Below are 22956 nucleotides of genomic sequence, written 5' to 3' on the forward strand. Positions count from 1 at the left end.
GAGCAACACCAAAACTGTGTTTTATTTTAAAGGAACACAACAGCAGCACAGACTTCATGTACTGTAAATAGTGCTAAGCTAATGGCACAGCTTATCTGAATTCTCTCCTCTGGATCAGGAATAATCACACTGTTTTGGGCTGTGAGACTGGTCACTGACTGGTCACTGATGAATGACGACACACAGGAACATAGAGGCTTGGCCCACCAGGCATCACACAGCAGAAAAGCTGTGTATTTGTGTTTGTGTGTAAGAGGTCATTTGTGTGTATGTGCGTACATGTGTGTGTGCGTGCTCGTACCCCACTGGGTAAACACCCTGTACTGTAATTAATTCCCTGTAGCTACAGCCTGTGTCTCACTGTGCCTTTGCATTGGAACAAAGAGCTCTGGGAGGTGCACTGAGCAGGCTAATATAACCTGAAAGCACATTCCAAATAGTTCCCTCTAACTAATGCTATGTTGTTGTGTCAGTGGTTCGTTTGTGATTTGACATCTAAAGTATTTGTGTGTGTAAGAGAGAGCGTTAGTGTGTGTGCGTGCAAGAGAGTGACAGGCGTTGACGAGTTCATACTGCAGAAAAGCTAAATACATCTTCCAGTGTCGACTGTTGGTTTACTTTAAAACGTTAAGAAGAATGTGTGCAACGCGACGCGTGTGTAGCCTACTCAGTCTGAACGCAATGCATATTTAATGGATGTTCCTGTCACCTCACATTTAATTGGTGGGTGGCAGGGTTGGAACAAGCCTAAAGAGGACAAGACCTTTTCACAGTTACGTGTTAAAAGTTAAAGAGCAGACACATTTGAAAAGCTAGCATTCAATGGAACACGGTTCCTTGTGTTGTATGGGCGAGCTGGCATTTACATTGCCTTCAGAAAGTATTCACACCCCTTTACTTTTTCCACATTTTGTTGTGTTACATCCTGAATTTAAAATGGTTTAAATTTAGATTTTTTTTTGTCACTGGCCTATACACAATACCCCATAATGTCAAAGTGGAATTATTCTTTCCCTGAAATGTTTACAAAATAATTAAAAATGAAAAGCTGAAATGTCTTAAGTCAATAAGTATTCAACCCCTTTGCTATGGCAAGCCTAAATAAGTTCAGGAGTAGAAAATGTCTTAATAAATTGCATGGACTCACTCTGTGTGCGATAATAGTGTTTAGCGTGATTTTTGAATGACTACCTCATCTCTGTGCCCCATACATACAATTATCTGTAAGGTCCCTCAAGTCGAGCAGTGAATGTCAAACACAGGTTCAGCCACAAATACTCTCTTCTCTGTGAAAGCTGATACTATGTGGTAGTTCTATAGGCGTATGCATCCTTGACTAGTAATATATTATTATTGTTTAATCAAGTCCAAAGAGGGGCACCTATTGGTAGCTGGGTAGTTATAAAAAGCAGACATTGAATATCCCTTTGAGCATGGTGAAGTTATTAATTACACTTTAGATGGTGGATCAATACACCCAGTTGCCGGAGAGGAAGGAAACCGCTCAGGGATTTCACCATAAGGCCAATGGCGACTTTAAAACCGTTACACAGTTTAATGGCTGTGATAGGAGTAAACTGAGGATGGATCAACAACATTGGAGTTACTCCACAATACTAACCTAATTGACAGAGTGAAAATAACAGGACTTGGGAGTTTTGGAGAAACGGAATGGAGCTAAGCACAGGCAAAATCTTACAGGAAAACCTGTTTCAGTCTGCTTTCCACCAGACACTGGGAGATGAATTCACCTTTCAGCAAGACAAACACAAAGCCATCTACACTGGAGTTGCTTATCAAGAAGCCATTGAATGTTCCTGCGTGGTCAAGTTACAGTTTTGATTTAAATCTACTTGATAATTTATGGCAAAATCTGAAAATGGTTGTCCAACAATGATCAAAAAACAATTTCAAATAAAATAAAGTGTATTTGTCACGTGCGCCGAATATAACCTTACAGTGAAATGCTTACTTACAGGCTCTAACCAATAGTGCAAAGAAAGGTATTAGGTGAACAATAGCTAAGTAAAGAAATAAAACAACAGTAAAAAGACAGGCTGTATACAGTAGCGAGGCTATAAAAGTAGCGAGGCTACATACAGACACCGGTTAGTCAGGCTGATTGAGGTAGTATGTACATGTAGATATAGTTCAAGTGACTATGCATATACGATGAACAGAGAGTAGCAGTAGCGTAAAAGAGGGGTTGGCGGGTGGTGGGTGGCCGGACACAATGCAGATAGCCCGGTTAGCCAATGTGCGGGAGCACTGGTTGGTCGGCCAAATTGACAGATTTGACAGAGCTTGAAGAATTTTGAAAAGAATAATGGGCAAATGTTGCACAATCCAGGTGTGGAAATCTCTTAGACTTACCCAGAAAGACTCACATCTGTAAAGGCTGCCAAAGGTGCTCCTACAAAGTTTTGACCCAGAGGTGTGAATACTTATGTAGAGGAGATTTCTGTATTTAATTTTCAATAAATTTGCACAAAAAACAACGTATTCACTTTGTCATTATGGGGAGAGAAAATGGATGAGAAAAAAAATCTATTTAATACATTTAAATTTCAGGCTATAACAACAAAATGTGGAATAAGTCCAGGAGTATGAATACTTTCTGAAAGCACAGTATGTACTACGTATGATGCTCCAATGTATTTCTCTCTTCTCTGTGAAAGCTGATACTATGTGGTAGTTCTATAGGTGTATGCATCCTTGACTGTAGTAATATATTGTTATTGTTTACTGAAGTCCATACCATATTGTGTTTATGTATTATTGCTTACAGTATCATAGAAAATATAATCAAGGAAAGCAGAGGATGAGTATTTAATTTTACATTGGGAACTTAGTCTCAGTTCGTATCCCTTAGCTGACTGAATTGAAATCCGACTGTGTACGGTTAAACATCTCATGCTACTCCCGTGCCTTAGCAGATGGAGCAGGCTCCCCTCCCCAGGTGCTCCTGTTATCTGTGGTACTGTGTGTGTGTGTTATGGGGGCCGTGACCACAGCCCTTCGGTTGGTGCTACCCCACCAGAAGCCCGGGATGGGGAGAGAGATAAGGAGGGCAACCCCCCTCCTCGCCCCCGCAGGCTGCCTCACCCAGCCTCCCACAGCTGCAGCGTTAGTGGGCCACCAACGGCAGGTAACCCCCAGGTGAGGAGAGAGGAGAACACAAAGGAGAGCATTGCAGAGAAGAAATGGTAGGGACTAGTATCACAACTCTTCCAGCTTGATACATTACTGTGAGACCTGGGTTCAAATACTATTTTAAATAATTTAAAATGCTTTTAGCTGCGGTTAATTGAGCCTGCCTGGCGCAATGGAACCAAACGAGTAGTTGCAAACCCCACTAATCTAGCACTCCAGGCAAGCTAAAGCAAAAGCTTAAAGTATTGGAAAGACTTAAAATAGTATTTAAACCCAGGTCTGTTATCCTATGACCAAGTAGCAGTGGCAGTTACTCTGTGTGTGGAATGGTTAATTGGTATGTTGGTGTGTGTTTTCTACTAACTTAGTAGACGATTGAAATGCAGAGCAGACATTAAATCAGAAATGCAGCCTTCCCTTCACATTATTAGCTCTCAGCATTAGACCAATCCTACATCATTAGCTTTTGTCCTGGGTCAGTTTTACTTTCTTACAAGAGTGGCAGCATTCATTACCAAGCTTCATTATGATTTAATAAACATTTCTTTAGTCCTGTTTATTTATTAATGTGATCATTTGAATGATTCCCAAGATAGTGTGTGATTTAATTAGATGACAGGGACACTATCACCCCGGAGGGAATTATTTCCTTTTCAAGAATGATTTTTGGAAGTAGATGCCAGATGATAATTTAAAAACACCATACTGGGTTGTAGACTAAAGACGGAAAGAGTCTGAGACAGAGAGAAACCCAGCCAGGGATCATTGAATATTCATATAATTTGTACTGTACATGCTGAGGAAGTTTTCTCCTGGCCCATTTAAAATGGAAGTAACAAAACACCCTGATATATATATATATTAATATTTTATTATTTTGCCCTTTCCTAATATGTCTAAAGCATGCTTCTTTTTATTATAATAATTTAGGCTGGTTTAGCTTAGTGTTGGGGGTAAGGAAGGAGGGAGGGAGGGAGGGAAAGAAGGAAGGAGGGAGGGAGGGTGTTTCTCTCTTCCTGAGGGTGTCACTGTTGCCCCATGTGTGGCACCTCAATGATGGTGTGTATCAGGTCTAACACAGGGCTCTAACTACACTGATCAGCTCCACACTGGTGAGTCAGGGCACTGCCTGTCGGCACTGGAGACACACAGACAAGTGTGCGCACATACAGGTAGAGACTTCGTTACATGGGTTGAATGTTGATCATCATGGCAACAATCAAGCTTCACCCAATTAACCAATCTGCATAAAAATGTTAATACAGGTTTGATGAGAACAAAACACAGAGGATGTGATTCTGCAATGTGAAGGTCATGCACTCTCCACTTTAGCAATTATTTACACAAGACGCCGTCCATGAAACAACTTCTATTTTCTAGGAACGGCGTTGTTTCACTAATGGCTTCCTTCCTTCCCTCTGGTCCTTGCTCCACTGCTCTGTGATGGATTCCACAGGGGAGCTGGAGATTAATGGACTCATGTGTCTCTGATTTATGCTCACATCCCTTTGCTCACGTTCACATTTAAATGAACATGAGTTAACAGTATCTCGGTGTTATTTGATTCCATTCTCCTCAGCTCTCTTCCCTCTGCACATCTTTATATGGCTGTGGCCAGAGAGGTAAAGCTGTTGATTGACGCAGGTATGAAATGATGGTTCAATAAAAATATATGATAATAAAGCATCATGCCAGAGGGGGAGAGGGAGGAGATGAGAGAGAGAGGGGAATAGAAAAGAGAGATGGAGAGAGGACTGTTGATCTCTGGAGCATTGTTTATGTATTCTCCATGCCCCGTGGCAGGCAAGGCAGACAGTCACCTTGCCAGAGCCCAGGGTGGCAGCACCAATCCTGGCTAGCCTGGGCCACCAGAGGGGCCCTGCTCTGGATGACGCTGGATTTTGTGGTGGGATCAGTGGGATTGAGAAGGACAAACAGGCAGTGCTGTAGGCATCATGCCTGCAGAGGAAAAGTCCCAATTCGGCTCCACTCCTTAGCTGTGCTCCTTCCCCTCCTGAGTACTGATGGAGATCAGGGAGGGTCTTCGTGTTGCTGCTTGATGGAAAGCTGAGGTTCCGGATACTACATAGTAAACGTTAATGGCTTTCTATAGAATGTTTTCCTATTCTAATAAAATAAAATGTTATTTGTCACATGCGCGGAATACAACAAGTGTAGACCTTACAGTGAAATGCTTACTTACAAGCCCTTAACCAACAATGCATTTTTAAGAAAAAAGCAAGAGATAAGAATAACAAATGATTATTAAAGAGCAGCAGTAAATAACAAAGCGGGACAATATACAGGGGGTACCGGTACAGAGTCAATATACAGGGGGTACCGGTACAGAGTCAATATACAGGGGGTACCGGTACAGAGTCAATATACAGGGGGTACCGGTACAGAGTCAATATACAGGGGGTACCGGTACAGAGTCAATATACAGGGGGTACCGGTACAGAGTCAATGTGCGGGGGCACCGGTGCCGAGGAAATGTAAGTAATTTGTACATGTACAGTTGAAGTCGGAAGTTTACATACACTTAGGTTGGAGTCATTAAAAATAGTTTTTCAACCACTCCACAAATTTCTTGTTAACAAGCTATAGTTTTGGCAAGTCGGTTAGGACATCTACTTTGTGCATGACACAAGTAATTTTTCCAACAATTGTTTACAGACAGATTATTTCACTTGTAATCGCAATTCCAGTGGGTCAGAAGTTACCCTACGCTAAGTTGACTGTGCCTTTAAACAGCTTGGAAAATTCCAGAAAATGATGTCATGGCTTTAGAAGTGCGAAAAGTGCTAATCAATCCCAGAACAACAGCAAAAGACCCTGTGAAGATGCTGGAGGAAACAGGTACAAAAGTATCTATATCCACAGTAAAATGAGTCCTATATCGACATAACCTGAAAGGCCGCTCAGCAAGGAAGAAGCCACTGCTCCAAAACCGCCATAAAAAAGCCAGACTATGGTTTGCAACTGCACATGGGGACAAAGATCAATCTTTTTGGAGAAATGTCCTCTGGTCTGATGAAACAAAAAAAGAACTGTTTGACCATAATGACCATTGAAATGTTTGGAGGAAAAAGGGGGAGGCTTGCAAGCTGAAGAACACCATCCCAACCGTGAAGCATGGGGGTCGCAGCATCATGTTGTGGGGGTGCTTTGCTGCAGGAGAGACTGGTGCACTTCATGAAATAGATGGCATCATGAGGTAGGAAAATTATGTGAATATATTGAAGCAACATCTCAAGACATCAGTCAGGAAGTTAAAGCTTGGTCACAAATGGGTCTTCCAAATGGACAATGACCCCAATTATACTTCCAAAATTGTGGAAAAATGGCCTAAGGACAACAAAGTCAAGGTATTGGAGTGGCCATCACAAAGCCTTGACCTCAATCCTATAGAACATTTGTGGGCAGAACTGAAAAAGCATGTGCGAGCAAGGAGGCCTACAAACCTGACACCAGCTCTGTCGGGAGGAATGGGCCACAATTCACCAAAGTGATTGTGGGAAGCTTGTGGAAGGCTACCCGAAACGTTTGACCTTTGGGACTGGGGGGCAGTATTGAGTAGCTTGGATGAATAAGGTGCCCAGAGTAAACTGCCTGCTACTCAGGCCCAGGTGCTAATATATGCATATTATTAGTAGATTTGGATAGAAAACACTTGTACGTTTCTAAAACTGTTTGAATGATGTCTGTGAGTATAACAGAACTCATATGGCAGGCAAAAACCTGAGAAAAAAATCCAACCATGAAGTGGGAAATCTGAGGTTTGTAGTTTTTCAAATCATTGCCTATCGAATATACAGTGTCTATGGGGTCATATTGCACTTCCTAAGGCTTCCACTAGATGTCAACAGTCTTTAGAACCTTGTCTGATTCTTCTACTGTGAATTGGGGGCTAATGAGAGCTGAGATGAGTTAGGGCTCTGCCAGAGTGGCATGAGCTGATCATGCGCTCTCACGTGAGAGTTAGTTGCGTTCCATCGCATTTCTACAGACAAAGGAATTCTCCGGTTGAAAGATTATTGAAGATTATGCTAAAAACATCCAAAAGATTGATTCTATACTTCGTTTGACATGTTTCTACAAACTGTAATATGACTTTTCGTCTGAACTTTCGCCTGGACTTGCCCACTCCTCTTGAGTTTGGATTGTGAGTTTGGATTGTCCATAACTCAAACAAAAATTAGGTATTTGGACATAAATGATGGACTTTATCGAACAAATCAAACATTTATTGTGGAACTGGGATTCCTGGGAGTGCATTCTGATGAAGATCATCAAAAGTATGTGAATATTTATAATGCTATTTCTGACTTCTGTTGACTCCACAACATGGCGGATATCTGTATGGCTTGTTTTGTTGTCTGAGTGCTGTACTCAGATTATTGCATGGTGTGCTTTTTCGGTAAAGCTTTTTTGAAATCTGACACAGCGGTTGCATTAAGGAGAAGTTTATCTAAAGTTCCATACATAACGCTTGTATTTTCATCAACATCTATGAGTATTTCTGTAAATTGATGTGGCTCTGCAAAATCACCGGATCTTTTGGAAGCAAAACATTACTGAACGTAACGCGCCAATGTAAACTGAGATTTTTGGATATAAATATGAACTTTATTGAACAAAACATACATGTATTGTGTAACATGAAGTCCTATGAGTGTCATCTGATGAAGATCATCAAATGTTAGTGATTAATTTTATCTCTATTTCTGCTATTTGTGACTCCTCTCTTTGGCTGGAAAAATGGTTGTGTTTTTCTGTGACTAGGTACTGACCTAACATAATCGTTTGGTGTGCTTTTGTTGTAAAGCCTTTTTGAAATCGGACACTGTGGCTGGATTTACAACACGTTTATCTTTAAAATGGTGTAAAATACTTGTATGTTTGAGGAATTTTAATTATGGGATTTCTGTTGTTTTGAATTTGGCACCCTGCAATTTCACTGGCTGTTGGCAAGGTGGGGCGCTACCGTCCCACATATCCCAGAGAGGTTAAAGGCAATGCTACCACATACTAATTGAGTGTATTTAAACTTCTGACCCACGGGGAACATGATGAAAGAAATAAAAGCTGAAATAAATCATTCTCTCAACTATTATTCTGACATTTCACATTCTTAAAATAAAGTGGTGCTCCTAACTGACCTAAGACAGGGGAGTTTTTACTAGGATTAAAAGTCAGGAATTGGCTAAGGTGTATGTAAACTTCTGACTTCAACTGTAGGTGTTCCTTTTGTCCAGGTGTGAAAGGGCAGTGTGGAGTGAGTGATAGAGATTCAATCATCTGTGGATCTGTTGGTGTGGCATGCACATTGGAGTGGGTCTAGTATTTCTGGGATAATGGTGTTGATGTGATCCATGACCAGCTTTTCAAAGCATTCCTTGGCTACAGATGTGAGTGCTATGGGTCGGTAGTCATTTAGGCAGGCTACCTTAGTGTTCTTGGGCACGGGGACTATAGTGGTCTGCTTGAAACATATTCCTCATTGTGTACAAGGACGGCGTCAATGTCCTTCTACCCGTTTTGAAACAATGATGTTAACAAATAGTGACCTTTTTCGTTCGCTTTGTTCGGTCAACGGTCTCCACCTTTCACATTTACTCCACATCCGTTACATCTCAAATTAAATCAAAGTTTATTGGTCACGCACACAGATTTGCAGATGTTTTTGTAGGTGCAGTGAAATGCTTGTGTTTCTAGCTCCAAAGTGCAGTAATAGCTAACAATACAAAATATAAAATACACAATACACAGAATACAGGAAAAAATAATTAAGAAATATTAGAACGAGCAATGTCAGAGACCGGAATATAAATACATATACACTCAACAGACAGTTTTGTAGGTACACCACCCCGTTCAAGAAAATGGATCGCACCTACAGACAGTGAGTTACGTGGCCGTGGCTTTCTCTAAAAAGCAGGAAGACAGGCATCAAGGTATTCAGTTACTGTTTGATTGAACGTTAGAATGGGCAACACAAGTGACCTAAGGGACTTTGAGCATGGTATGATTGTCGGTGCCAGGTGCGCTGGATCCAGTATCTCTGAAATGTCCGCCCTCTTGGGCTTTTCATGCACGACAGTGTCTAGGGTTTGCAGAGAAGTGTGAAGATTTGGGGATGCTTTGCTGCCTCAGGACCTGAATGACTTGCCTTAATAGAAGGAACCATGAATTCTGCTCTTTATCAGAGAATTCTACAGGAGAATGTCAGGCCATCTGTCTATAAGCTGAAGCTAAAGCACAGCTGGGTCATGCAGCAAGATAATGATCCAAAACACACAATCAAGTCTACATGAAAATGGCTAAAAAGCAACAAATCTGAAGTTTTGGAAGGGCCTAGTCAAAGTTCAGACCTAATTCCAATTGAGATGTTGTGGCAGAACTTGAAACGAGCAGTTCATGCTTGAACATCTACAAATGTTGCTGAGTTGAAGCAGTGCTGCATGGAAGAGTGGGCCAAAATTCCTCCACAGCGATATGAGAGACTGATCAACAACTATAGGAAGCGTTTGGTTGGAGTCATTGCAGCTAAAGGTGGCACAACCAGTTATCTGATAACATTCAATACAAAAAATAGGCATAAGTAGAGAACATTAGAAAGGGGGCAAAAACCTTTCACAGCAATGTATACAATGCATTCAGAATGTATTCAGAGCCCTTCCCTTTTTCCACATTTTGTTACGTTACAGCATTATTCTAAGATGGATTAAATTTAAAAAATGTCCTCATCAATCTACACACAATACCCCATAATGACCCCAAATGTATAAAAAAAATGTTTAAAAAAACTTATTTACACAAGTATTCAGACCCTTTGCTATGAGCCTCGAAAATTAGCTCTGATGGATCCTGTTTCCATTGATCATCTTTGAGATGTTTCTAAAACTTGATTGGAGTCCACCTGTGGTAAATTCATTTGATTGGACAGGATTTGGAAAGGCACACACCAGTCTAAATAAGGTCCCACAGTTGACAGTGCATGTCAGAGCAAAAACCAAGCCATGAGGTCGAGGAATTGGCTGTAGAGAAATGTCTGCAGCATTGAAGGTCCTGTCGTGGCAGAATCAGAATTATTTAGTTAACATTTATAAATAAAATGTTTTATTTATTTTATTGCATGCTTATGTGAGATATGTCATTAGAATGTCTATTTTTGGATAATACTGTTGGCCGGTTGCAGTTATCTGTTCTCTGTCAGGGTTCAGTTACTTGAGCCGCAGAGAGGGGAGAGGTCAAGCTTGTCTTCATATGTAAACATATCTTTTAAACCATGTGAAGGGGTGATTGAGGGGGAACCAATTATCTCTTGGCTCCACAATGTCTGTGTGCCAGTCACTGTGTCCCCTTGAGCTTGTCCAGAATGGGAGTGTCTAGAATGACAATTGATATATATCCTAATGTCTTGGTACTATGTTTTACCAAGAACGAGAAGTAGAACCTCGTTTTAGGAGTGCAAACTGAACGATAATTTATAGCTAATGCTGTCTGGCTATGGGATACTCCTCTCTCAAGTAAAGTCTTCCTTTGTAATGTTCCTAAGATCTGTTATTCGTCATGTGAATTGAGATGGGTGTGTCTTGGCTATAAATGATACTAAGAACTGTTTTGTAAGGACTCTCAGAGAATTAATTTATAGACACTGAATTGATCTGAGAGTCACAGGGTTGTGATGGAGCTAATATAATGTAAGATGGACTTTATGATAACTCTGACTTGTGTGTGGTTTGCTCTCGTGATTTGGTAAATACAGGACATTTCCACTACAGTCTCCAAGAACACAGTGGACTCCATCATTCTTAAATGGAAGAAGTTTGGAACCACCAAGACTCTTCCTAGAGCTGGTCGCCTGGCCAAACTGAGCAATCGGGGGACAAGGGTCTTGGTCAGGGAGGTAACCAAGAACCCGATGGTCACTGTGACAGAGCTACAGAGTTCCTCTGTGGAGATGGGAGAACCTTCCAGAAGGACAATCAGTGAAAGGCACATGACAGCTGCTTGGTGTTTGCCAAAAGGCAGATTCTCTGGTCTGATGAAACCAAGATTGAACTCTTGCCAAGTGCCACGTCTAGAGGAAACCTGGCACCATCCCTACGTTGAAGCATGGTGGTGGCAGGAGCATAATTCTGTGGGGATGTTTTTCAGCGACAGGGACTGAAAGACTAGTCAGGATCGAGGGAAAGATGAACAGAGCAATGTACAGATAGATCGCTCAGGATCTCAGACTCGGCGAAAGTTCTCCTTCCATCAGGACAATGACACTAAACATACGCAGGAGTGGCTTCGGGACAAGTCTCTGAATGTCCTTTAGTGAACCAGCCAGAGCCCGGACTTGAACCTGATTGAACATCTCTGGAGAGATCTGAAAATAGCTGTGCAGCGACGTTCTCCATTCATCCTGACAGAGCTTGCGAGGATCTGCAGAGAAGAATGGAAGAAACTCCCCAAATACAGGTGTGCCAAGCTTGTAGTTTAATACCCAAGAAGACTGTAATCGCTGCCAAAGGCGCTTCAAAAAAAAGTACTGAGTAAAGGATCTGAATAATTTCTGTTTTCTATTTTTAAGACATTTTTAAGAAATTCCCCTTTATGGGGTATTGTGTGTAGATTGATGAGGGGGGGGGGATAATTTAATTGATTTTAGAATAAGGCTGTAACGTAACAAAATGTGGAAAAAGTCAACGGGTCTGAATACTTTCTGAATGCACTGTGTATATACAGTGCCTTGCGAAAGTATTCGGCCCCCTTGAATCTTGCGACCTTTTGCCACATTTCAGGCTTCAAACATAAAGATATAAAACTGTATTGTTTTGTGAAGAATCAACAACAAGTGGGACACAATCATGAAGTGGAACGACATTTATTGGATATTTCAAACTTTTTTAACAAATCAAAAACTGAAATATTGGGCGTGCAAAATTATTCAGCCCCCTTAAGTTAATACTTTGTAGCGCCACCTTTTGCTGCGATTACAGCTGTAAGTCGCTTGGGGTATGTCTCTATCAGTTTTGCACATCGAGAGACTGAATTTTTTCCCCATTCCTCCTTGCAAAACAGCTCGAGTGAGGTTGGATGGAGAGCATTTGTGAACAGCAGTTTTCAGTTCTTTCCACAGATTCTCGATTGGATTCAGGTCTGGACTTTGACTTGGCCATTCTAACACCTGGATATGTTAATTTTTGAACCATTCCATTGTAGATTTTGTTTTATATTTTGGATCATTGTCTTGTTGGAAGACAAATCTCCGTCCCAGTCTCAGGTCTTTTGCATACTCCATCAGGTTTTCTTCCCGAATGGTCCTGTATTTGGCTCCATCCATCTTCCCATCAATTTTAACCATCTTCCCTGTCCCTGCTGAAGAAAAGCAGGCCCAAACCATGATGCTGCCACCACCATGTTTGACAGTGGGGATGGTGTGTTCAGGGTGATGAGCTGTGTTGCTTTTACGCCAAACACAACCTTTTGCATTGTTGCCAAAAAGTTCAATTTTGGTTTCATCTGACCAGAGCACCTTCTTCCACATGTTTGGTGTGTCTCCCAGGTGGCTTGTGGCAAACTTTAAACGACACTTTTTATGGATATCTTTAAGAAATGGCTTTCTTCTTGCCACTCTTCCATAAAGGCCAGATTTGTGCAATATACGACTGATTGTTGTCCTATGGACAGAGTCTCCCACCTCAGCTGTAGATCTCTGCAGTTCATCCAGAGTGATCATGGGCCTCTTGGCTGCATCTCTGATCAGTCTTCTCCTTGTATGAGCTGAAAGTTTAGAGGGACGGCCAGGTCTTGGTAGATTTGCAGTGGTCTGATACTCCTTCCATTTCAATATTATCGCTTGCACAGTGCTCCTTGGGATGTTTAAAGCTTGGGAAATCTTTTTGTATCCAAACCGGCTTTAAACTTCTTCACAACAGTATCTCGGACCTGCCTGGTGTGTTCCTTGTTCTTCACGATGCTCTCTGCGCTTTTAACGGACCTCTGAGACTATCACAGTGCAGGTGCATTTATACGGAGACTTGATTACACACAGGTGGATTGTATTTATCATCATTAGTCATTTAGGTCAACATTGGATCATTCAGAGATCCTCACTGAACTTCTGGAGAGAGTTTGCTGCACTGAAAGTAAAGGGGCTGAATAATTTTGCACGCCCAATTCTTCAGTTTTTGATTTGTTAAAAAAGTTTGAAATATCCAATAAATGTCGTTCCACTTCATGATTGTGTCCCACTTGTTGTTGATTCTTCACAAAAAAATACAGTTTTATATCTTTATGTTTGAAGCCTGAAATGTGGCAAAAGGTCGCAAAGTTCAAGGGGGCCGAATACTTTCGCAAGGCACTGTATACAGAATGGTGTGTAAAGACAGTATGTACAGTATATGAATAGAAAAGGTATGTACAGAAGTAGTTGTATAGGATCAGCTTATGCACATTAGAGTCTTATGAAAAATTCTAAAATGATTCTGATTGCAGCGAGCTAATGACCTCCAACATTAGCCTCCAGCATAATGATCATGACCCTAATGTGTGAAACAGCAGTTTCGCTGGAGGCCAAAGGTCACTGATCTGACATTATTGGTCTGATGTAGTGAATGTGACAGGTCATATAAATCATGCCCTTTACGGTCCTATTCCACCACCTGTTGCACCTATACAGCATAGGAAGGAACACTTTACATAGAATTGAATTGAACTGTATGGGGTTTCCTCTCATTAAAGGTGCAATATGTTACTTTTTGCGTGACCTGACCAAATGCACATAGAAATGTGAGTTATAAATCTGTCATTCTCATTAAAAGAAAGTCTAAGAAGCAGTATGTGTAGTATCTGTTCTATGTAACGCTATTTCTATGCTTCCCGTTCTTAAGTTGTGTTTTTGAAGTTTTTGCTTTTGGTTTTGTACATCAGCTTCAAACTGCTTAAAATACAATATTTTTGGTTATGGAAAATATATTCCACAGCAGTTTAGATAGTACAATGAATATTAACACTGTACTTGCTTGTTTTGTCACATAAACTGAAATGACGCAAACTACTAGAATTTGTGCAACCAGAAAATGGCAGAACAATTTCTGCATAGTGCATCTTTAAGAATTACATCTAGCTTTGTTGAGTGTCTTTGTTCATGGTAAAGATTTGTTTGTTTGTTTTGCATTCTAAGCGCTTGTGACGGTTCACTGGGTTTGACATTTTACCTTTCAACTTGTACTGCATTCCCCCCCCCCCCCAAAATGTCGCACTGTCAATGATCTATCGTGGCCAATCATACAGTGTCTATGATGACTGGATATATCACCGTATTACGTAAAGCTATTTCCTTTATACAGGAACCTTAATATAGGGACAACCCACTGTATTTGGGACTAGCATGAGTCTTATACGGTCTATGTCTCATGTGCTACTACAGTAAATACATCTGTACACAGGCAGCGTCATACCGTAGGCACAGCAGCCCATTGGGAATAATTTGGGTCTTACATGGTAAATAACTTAGCATTCATCACTCTTCCCCTGAGCGACAGTTATGACGCTCTTACAAGGTTGTGTGTGTGTGTTTGTGGGGTGTTGTTCCTAACATGGGGGTTGATCTGTCAGAGCTAATCGCTGGCCTCGCTCTCCACTTTGGCATTCTCAGGCTCCGGGCAATCAGCCTCCTTTTAGTCACAGGGACAGGAGGAGCGAAGGAGAGATGGAGGGAGGGAGAGATGTAGGGAGAGAGATGTAGGGAGGGAGAGATGGAGGGAGGGAGAGATGTAGGGAGAGAGAGATGGAGGGAGGGAGAGATGTAGGGAGAGAGAGATGTAGGGAGGGAGAGATGTAGGGAGGGAGAGATGTAGGGAGGGAGAGATGGAGGGAGGGAGAGATGGAGGGAGAGAGCCTTAAAACAAGGGGAAACACATCTCCAGGGCTCTCATTCCTCAGCCTCACCTCCCTGGTAAGCCCTGGGTAGAGAGGCAACACATCTCCAGGGCTCTCATCCCTCAGCCTCACCTCCCTGGTAAGCCCTGGGGAGAGAGGCAACACATCTCCAGGGCTCTCATCCCTCAGCCTCACCTCCCTGGTAAGCCCTGGGGAGAGAGGCAACACATCTCCAGGGCTCTCATCCCTCAGCCTCACCTCCCTGGTAAGCCCTGGGGAGAGAGGCAACACATCTCCAGGGCTCTCATCCCTCAGCCTCACCTCCCTGGTAAGCCCTGGGGAGAGAGGCAACACATCGGGCATCATAGAAAAATGTAAAGTGCTTCGCGAGGGTCAACTATCCCTCTCATTTATAATGACATTCTAGGTGCTGTTTTAAAAGTCTAGTCTGTCTCTGCTGTTAGAATAAAACCATGAAAGTATAATAATACATTCATCTTGTGTTTTTTCTCCATTCTACAGACTAATCAGACTAATCATCACTGAAGTAGTGGGCTTCTGTGTGATCCATGTCAACCCCACAGTCAAGCCCTTCGCTGTATGTCTGCTGCGGACAAAAGGAAATTGTGAAGTGAATAGCCTCCTAAGTAATGCCTCTCCTCCCAGTTCTCCCCCTGGCTGTGTAGAGTAGACCTCAATGTAGAAAAAAAGTTATTTTGTGTTCGGTTTACGCTTAGCGGAGTCTGTTGGCTGAGTGATATGTATCACCAGAGAAACATTCTGTGCTTTGAAGCTCGCAGAGCTGCTGTTGCAAGGCAGGAAATGAGAGGGAGGTTTTTCATTTCCCCGTTGTGCTATCTCCACTCACCAACTAAATAAGGTCCCCCTTTGCCACAGGTCCCAGATTCCATCTACCTACTCCTAGTCAGGGAGGACGGTAAAGGAAGACCGCTGTTCTGCTATCAGGGAATGTAATCTATATCATGTACTTTATGTTCATGGCAAACGTTAAAACGCAACAGGGTCAAGTGTGTCTAGAGGCAGTCTCGGGGGGAGGGGCTGCTTGATAATTGATTTCAACCCCCTGGTTGCGTGAGGCCGGAGGGAGGTCAGGCAGGGATGGAGGCAGGCAAGGAGGCAGGGATGGATGCAGGTAAGCATGGAGGGAGGAAGGGGCAGAGAGAGGAAGGGAGGGAAGCTGGCAGGGTGGGACAGAGGGAGGGAGGGAGGGAGGGAGGGAGGGGGCAGAGTGATTGACACCGTGAGGGGCTGTGGGGACACAGGCTGAATGATGGATAGATTACATCACATCATGGTGGGATAGAGTGATGTGATTATCACTTCATAATGCCTTAAGAATAGCGGATGGCAAATATCTCTCATATCCCCTCCAGTGATTCACTTTAATGTCTTCTCTCCATTTGTTACTCCTGGGCTCTTCATTTTCTTTTGCATTTCAATGTCCTGAGTTGGATCTCTCTCTCTCTCTCTCTCTCTCTCTCTCTCTCTCTCTCTCGTGGCTCAAAGGGTCTGTTGATGTGTTGCCAAAATGCCAGTCCAAAATAATGTGATCTTCACACTCCTCCTCCTCCTCGGTCTCCTCTTCCTTATCTCTTGACATGTTTGTAAGGTTTTATTTTACAAAACCAGGCCTTTTTCCCTCATCCCCTGTCCATTTGTTTCTGTGATTAATATAAAGCCTGCTCCCGCTTGGCCCACTTTTCCTCTGCAAAATGAAAGCAATTGGTGCCTATTTGATTGGCCCTGGCCTCCCTGGACTCTGTGGGAATTGAGGAGAAAAAGCAAAAGCATTTAGTCTATTCATCCATCTGCATGGAAATCAATGAGCCTCTTGTCCTAGAGACACACCCTGGCTGTTCAAACTCAGTTGGAGTCACAGGAAACATGCCTCTGGTCTGAGTCAGCAGTACCAAACGTGTAAACTGGAGACCGTGGATGGATGGCCACCGTTGCTGTTGTCTTCATAAATTCTCCAGCAGTTCAGCATCTTTAATGCAGTATTAGAAATGTTGTTATAAATCAAGATTAGGATCATTTGAAAAATGTATGGGTATGGCTACGGATTTGACTGTCAGAAGTAGATGGTGAATTTGGTGTTAGTGCATGCTGTGTATATGTAAAAAAATATATATATATTTTAAGAAAATGTAACCCTTATTTTACCAGGTAAGTTGACTGAGAACACATTCTCATTTTACAACAACCACCTGGGGAATAGTTACAGGGAAGAGTAAGACAGATGAATCAGCCAATTGGAAGCTGGGGATGAGTAGGTTGCCATGAGGGCCCGATTGGGAATTTATCCAGGACACCGGGGTTAACACCCCTACTCTTACGATAAGTGCCATGGGATCTTTAGTGTCCACAGAGAGTCAGGTCACCCGTTTAACATCCCATCTGAAAGACACAACCCTACACAGGGCAATGTTCCCAATCACTGCCCTGGGGCATATGTATTTTAGACCAGAGGAAAGAGTGCCTCCTACTTGCCCTCCAACACCACTTCCAGCAGCATGTGGACCGACCCTGCTTAGCTTCAAAGGCAAGCCAGCAGTGGGATCCAGGGTGGTATGCTGGGTGTGTGTGTGTGTGTCTATACATATATATATATATATAAATTAAGAATACATGATTGACTGCACGGTTAGCCAGGTTCTCCAAATGAAGCCGGTGGGGTTGCCTTGGGCTGCTTGTTAACCTTTTAGATGCCTATGAAAAGGTTATTGGGCTCATAGTTTTTTTGTCTTTTTTTATTTTATTAATTTACCCCTCCTGTAGCTAAAGAGGTCTTATTGTACAAATACAGTATGTATTGCATGTCATTTGAACATTTTAGAAGATTTGAATATGAAAAAAAAACAGTTTTACAGTGATAATGGTGATATGTGTTTGTCTGATAAACTTTAGTCGAATGTGCTACTAAATTACTTAAAATGTGTATTTAAATATATTTGAACTTTGCACTCATTGCTCAAAGTTAAATGGTACTTTACTCCACCACCTAATGATGTTAAGTGCATTTTAAATATGACAGACAGTCAGCTCTGTGTTGTAATAAATCAAGTAGCTGTAACGCGTCTCACGCTGCAGGAGTGTTAGGATGGGGGAGGAAGAGGAGCGGAGAGGGGGAATGTTGGCACCCATACACGCTCCCAGAAAGAAGAGAAGGAAGCGAAGTGAAAGGCTGATTGAAAAGAGGAGAAAATCAATCAAGCGAGTCTGTCTGATTGACAGCTTGCCAAGGTGTTTTCTGTGGAGGTGTCAAGAGCTGCACAATTGCTCTCTCTTCCCTCACTTCTTTCCCCTCTCTTTCTCTCACGTCTCATCCATCACTCGCTTTCTCACCCATCATCACGCTGTCCTATTCTCATAAACGTCTCGCCAAACTCCCCCAATATCTCTCCACTTTTCACTCCATCGTACCTCCTCCGCTCCCTCTCTCTCCACAACACCCTCTCATTTTCTCTCCTCTCTGTCGCTCGATCATTTCTTTAGGAGTGATGCACTCACTGCCAGCCACTTAGGGTTGCTGTCTGACACTCCTTTAATCTTGTTGTTCCTTAACCTTCACAGAAAAGCGAAGTGATGCTCCAGTTGCACTGCCTTCATATAAATACCCCTCCGTTCCTACCTCCCTCCTTCCCCCCACTTTATCCAGCAGAGTGGCTGCTTTCTTCCATTTGTTTTCATTAACATGCCTGCACATACATTACAGTGTCAGGGCAGAGAGAAACAGGACAGAGGGAAATGGAAGTAGGTTTGCCATTGCGGTTGCGACAGGAATCCTGTGTAGCTTCTAGACTTCCAAGCTTAAGCTGCACCTGCGTAACAATGGGTGCACAAGCTGTATTCGACAGCCTGACAAAAGTGCTGATATTCAATGTTGAGATAGGCCTGAATATAGTGTTGTATTACAGAGCAAAAGTCACAGTGCATAGGATAAGGCAGTCCCTTGTTGTTAACCAACAAAGCACACTATTTCAGGAAGTGTTAAGAACTGTGTTCACTCACAACAGTCGACAGACAACATTTACATTTACATTTAAGTAATTTAGCAGACGCTCTTATCCAGAGCGACTTACAAATTGGTGCGTTCACCTTAAGACATCCAGTGGAACAGCCACTTTACAATAGTGCATCTAAATCTTTCAAGGGGGTGAGAAGGATTACTTTATCCTATCCTAGGTATTCCTGAAAGAGGTGGGGTTTCAGGTGTCTCCGGAAGGTGGTGATTGACTCCGCTGTCCTGGCGTCGTGAGGGAGTTTGTTCCACCATTGGGGGGCCAGAGCAGCGAACAGTTTTGACTGGGCTGCGCGGGAACTGTACTTCCTCAGTGGTAGGGAGGCGAGCAGGCCAGAGGTGGATGAACGCAGTGCCCTTGTTTGGGTGTAGGGCCTGATCAGAGCCTGGAGGTACTGAGGTGCCGTTCCCCTCACAGCTCCGTAGGCAAGCACCATGGTCTTGTAGCGGATGCGAGCTTCAACTGGAAGCCAGTGGAGAGAGCGGAGGAGCGGGGTGACGTGAGAGAACTTGGGAAGGTTGAACACCAGACGGGCTGCGGCGTTCTGGATGAGTTGTAGGGGTTTAATGGCACAGGCAGGGAGCCCAGCCAACAGCGAGTTGCAGTAATCCAGACGGGAGATGACAAGTGCCTGGATTAGGACCTGCGCTGCTTCCTGTGTGAGGCAGGGTCGTACTCTGCAACAGTCGTGCGATCAACAAAATGTAAATGGATAAGTCAGTAATGCAATGTACAAGTCTATGATTGAAAGGGCTTTGTTTACACTCTTTAAAAAATAGGATTATCAAATAGGTTTGTTCAGTCCTTGAAACTGTAGTGAGTTGAAGGTAACTTGTAGCAGCTGCTTTGGGTCTGTTGCATTCATAGACCACAGTGTGAGGAGGGGAGGGAGCTGGGCATGGAGCCCTGTTGAAATGACTTGTCAATCAGTCGGCACTGTTGTATTATTATAAGAAGACATATTGACTCAGCCATCCCTGAGTGCCCTTGCTGGCTGGCTTCTAGACAGAGTGAGCCTTGATGCTAATTAGAATGGGAAGACAAAGTCTCCCCGGCGGGCCAGCCTGGCCTCAGAGCCATATGAAATATACTTCCCATATTTCTGAGCACCTACAATACGTACTATGATAGAATTGAATGGTCCAGTTTGAGACAGAAATGAAAGTAGGGAGGTTGGTCGGGGAGGATGGGTAACATAATCCGTAACAGTCTAGCAATCCAAAGGTTGCATGTTCGAGTTGCATTGGGGGACAACTGTATCATTTTAGCTAACTCTTCACCTAACCCTTATTCTAAATTTAACCCAATTCACATGACCTGAGTTGTCCTTGTGCTCCTAGTCCTTAGTCCTGCTTTTGACACCATGGATCATGACAGTCATTTGGAGAGATTAGAAACTCAAATTGGTCTCATTGGACAAGTTCTGGCCTGGTTTAGATCTTATCTATCGGAAAGATTTCAGTTTGTCTCTGAGGATGGTTTGTCCTCTGACAAATCAACTGTACGTTTCGTTGTTCCTCAAGGTTCCGTTTTAGGACCACTATTGTTTTCACTATATATTTTACCTCTTGGTGATGTCATTTGGAAACATAATGTTAACTTTCACTGCTATGTGGACGATACACAGCTGTACATTTCGATGAAACATGGTGATGCCCCAAAATTGCCCTCCGTGGAAGCTTGTGTTTCAGACATAAGGAAGATGATGGCTGCAAATGTTTTACTTTTAAACTCGGACAAAACAGAGATGCTAGTTCTTGGTCCCAAGAAACAAAGAGATCTTCTGTTGGATCTGACAATTAATCTTAATGGTTGTACAGTCGTAATAAATAAAACTGAAGGACCTCGGCGTTACTCTGGACCCTGATCTCTCTTTTGACGAACATATCAAGACTATTTCAAGGACAGCTTTTTTCCATCTTCGTAATATTGCAAAAATCTGAAACTTTCTGTTAAAAAATGATGCAGAAAAATTAATCCATGCTTTTGTCACTACTAGAATAGACTACTGCAATGCTCTACTTTCTGGCTACCCGAATAAAGCACTAAATAATCTTCAGTTAGTGCTAAACACGGCTGCTAGAATCTTGACTAGAACCAAAAAAATGTGATCATATTACTCCAGTGCTAGCCTCTCTACACTGGCTTCCTGTAAAGGCTAGGGATTATTGCAAGGTTTTACTGTTAATCTACAAAGCATTACATGGGCTTGCTCCTACCTATCTCTCCGATTTGGTCTACATGTACGCTATGGTCACAAGACGCAGGCATCCTTATTTTCCCTAGAATTTCTAAGCAAACAGCTGGAGGCAGGGCTTTCTCCTATAAAGCTCCCATGATCTGCCTATCCATGTGAGAGACGCAGACTCTGTCTCGATCTTTAAGTCTTTATTGAAGACTCATCTCTTCAGTAGGTCCTATGATTTAGTATAGTCTGGCCCAGGGGTGTGAAGGTGAATGGAAAGGCACTGGAGCAATGAACTGCCCTTGCTGTCTCTGCCTGGCCTGTTCCCCTCTCTCCACCGGGCTTCTGGCCCTATTACAGGGGCTGAGTCACTGGCTTACTGGTGCTCTTCCATTCCGTCCCTAGGAGGGATGCGTTACTTGAGTGGGCTGAGTCACTGACGTGATCTTCCTGTCCGGGTTTGGTGCCCCCCTCGGGGTTGTGCTGTGGAGGAGATCTTCGTGGGCTATACTCAGCCTTGTCTCAGGGTAGTAAGTTGGTGGTTTGAATATATCATTCTAGTGGTGTGGGGGCTGTGCCTTGGCAAAGTGGGTGGGGTTATATCCTGCCCTGTCCGGGAGTATCGTCGGACCGGGTCACAGTGTCTCCCGACCCCTCCTGTCTCAGCCTCCAGTATTTATGCTGCAATAATTTGTGGCGGGGGGCTAGGGTTAATCTGTTATGTCTGGAGTATTTCTCCTGTCTTATCCGGTGTCCTGTGTGAATTTAAGTTTGCTCCCTCCAATTCTCTTCCTCTCCATCTCCCTCTCCCTCCCTCCCGGAGGACCTGAGCCCTGGGACCATACCTCAGGACTACCTGGCCTGATGACTCCTTGCTGTCCCCAGTCCACCTGGTTGTGCTTCTGCTCCAGTTTCAACTGTTCTGCCTGTGGCTATGGAACCCTGACTTGTTCACCGGATATGCTATCTTGTCCCGGTCCTGCTGTTTTCGACTCTCTCTTTCTACGCACCTGCTACCTCTGAATGCTTGGCAACGGAAAGCCAACTGACATTGACTCCTGTGTTGCTGACCTGTTGCACCCTCTACAACCACTGTGATTATTATTATTATTTGACCCTGCTGGGCATCTATGAATGTTTGAACATATTGGCCATGTACTGTTTTAATCTCAACCCGGCTCAGCCAGAAGAGGACTGGCCACCCCTCAGAGCCTGGTTCCTCTCTAGGTTTCTTCCTAGGTTCCTGCCTTTCTAGGGAGTTTTTCCTAGCCACCGCGCTTCTACATCTGCATTGCTTGCTGTTTGGGGTTTTAGGCTGGGTTTCTGTATAGCACTTTGTGACATCGGCTGATGTAAAAAGGGCTTTATAAATGCATTCGATTGATTGATTGATTCACCTGTTATGTAAATTCACCTAACCTTTGTTTAGTTCTCCTAATTGCCTACGTAAATTATCCCCGTAAACTTTGCTGTTATGATGCAACAAGCAACCTGGCCTCAGATAAATACATGCACTACAATACATCCTCCAACACATATGATAAGTTATGTCCAGTGTCTATGTTCTTTTCCCATCTTAATCTTTTCTTTTTATTGTTCAGTCTGAGATATGGCTTTTCTTTGCAACTCTGCCTAGAAGACCCGGAATACAACTTTCCTGAAGCGGATCCTTTGTTCTGACAACCCCACCCAGGACAT

Source organism: Oncorhynchus nerka, linkage group LG9a (assembly GCF_034236695.1).
Source record: "Oncorhynchus nerka isolate Pitt River linkage group LG9a, Oner_Uvic_2.0, whole genome shotgun sequence".
NCBI lineage: Eukaryota > Metazoa > Chordata > Actinopteri > Salmoniformes > Salmonidae > Oncorhynchus > Oncorhynchus nerka.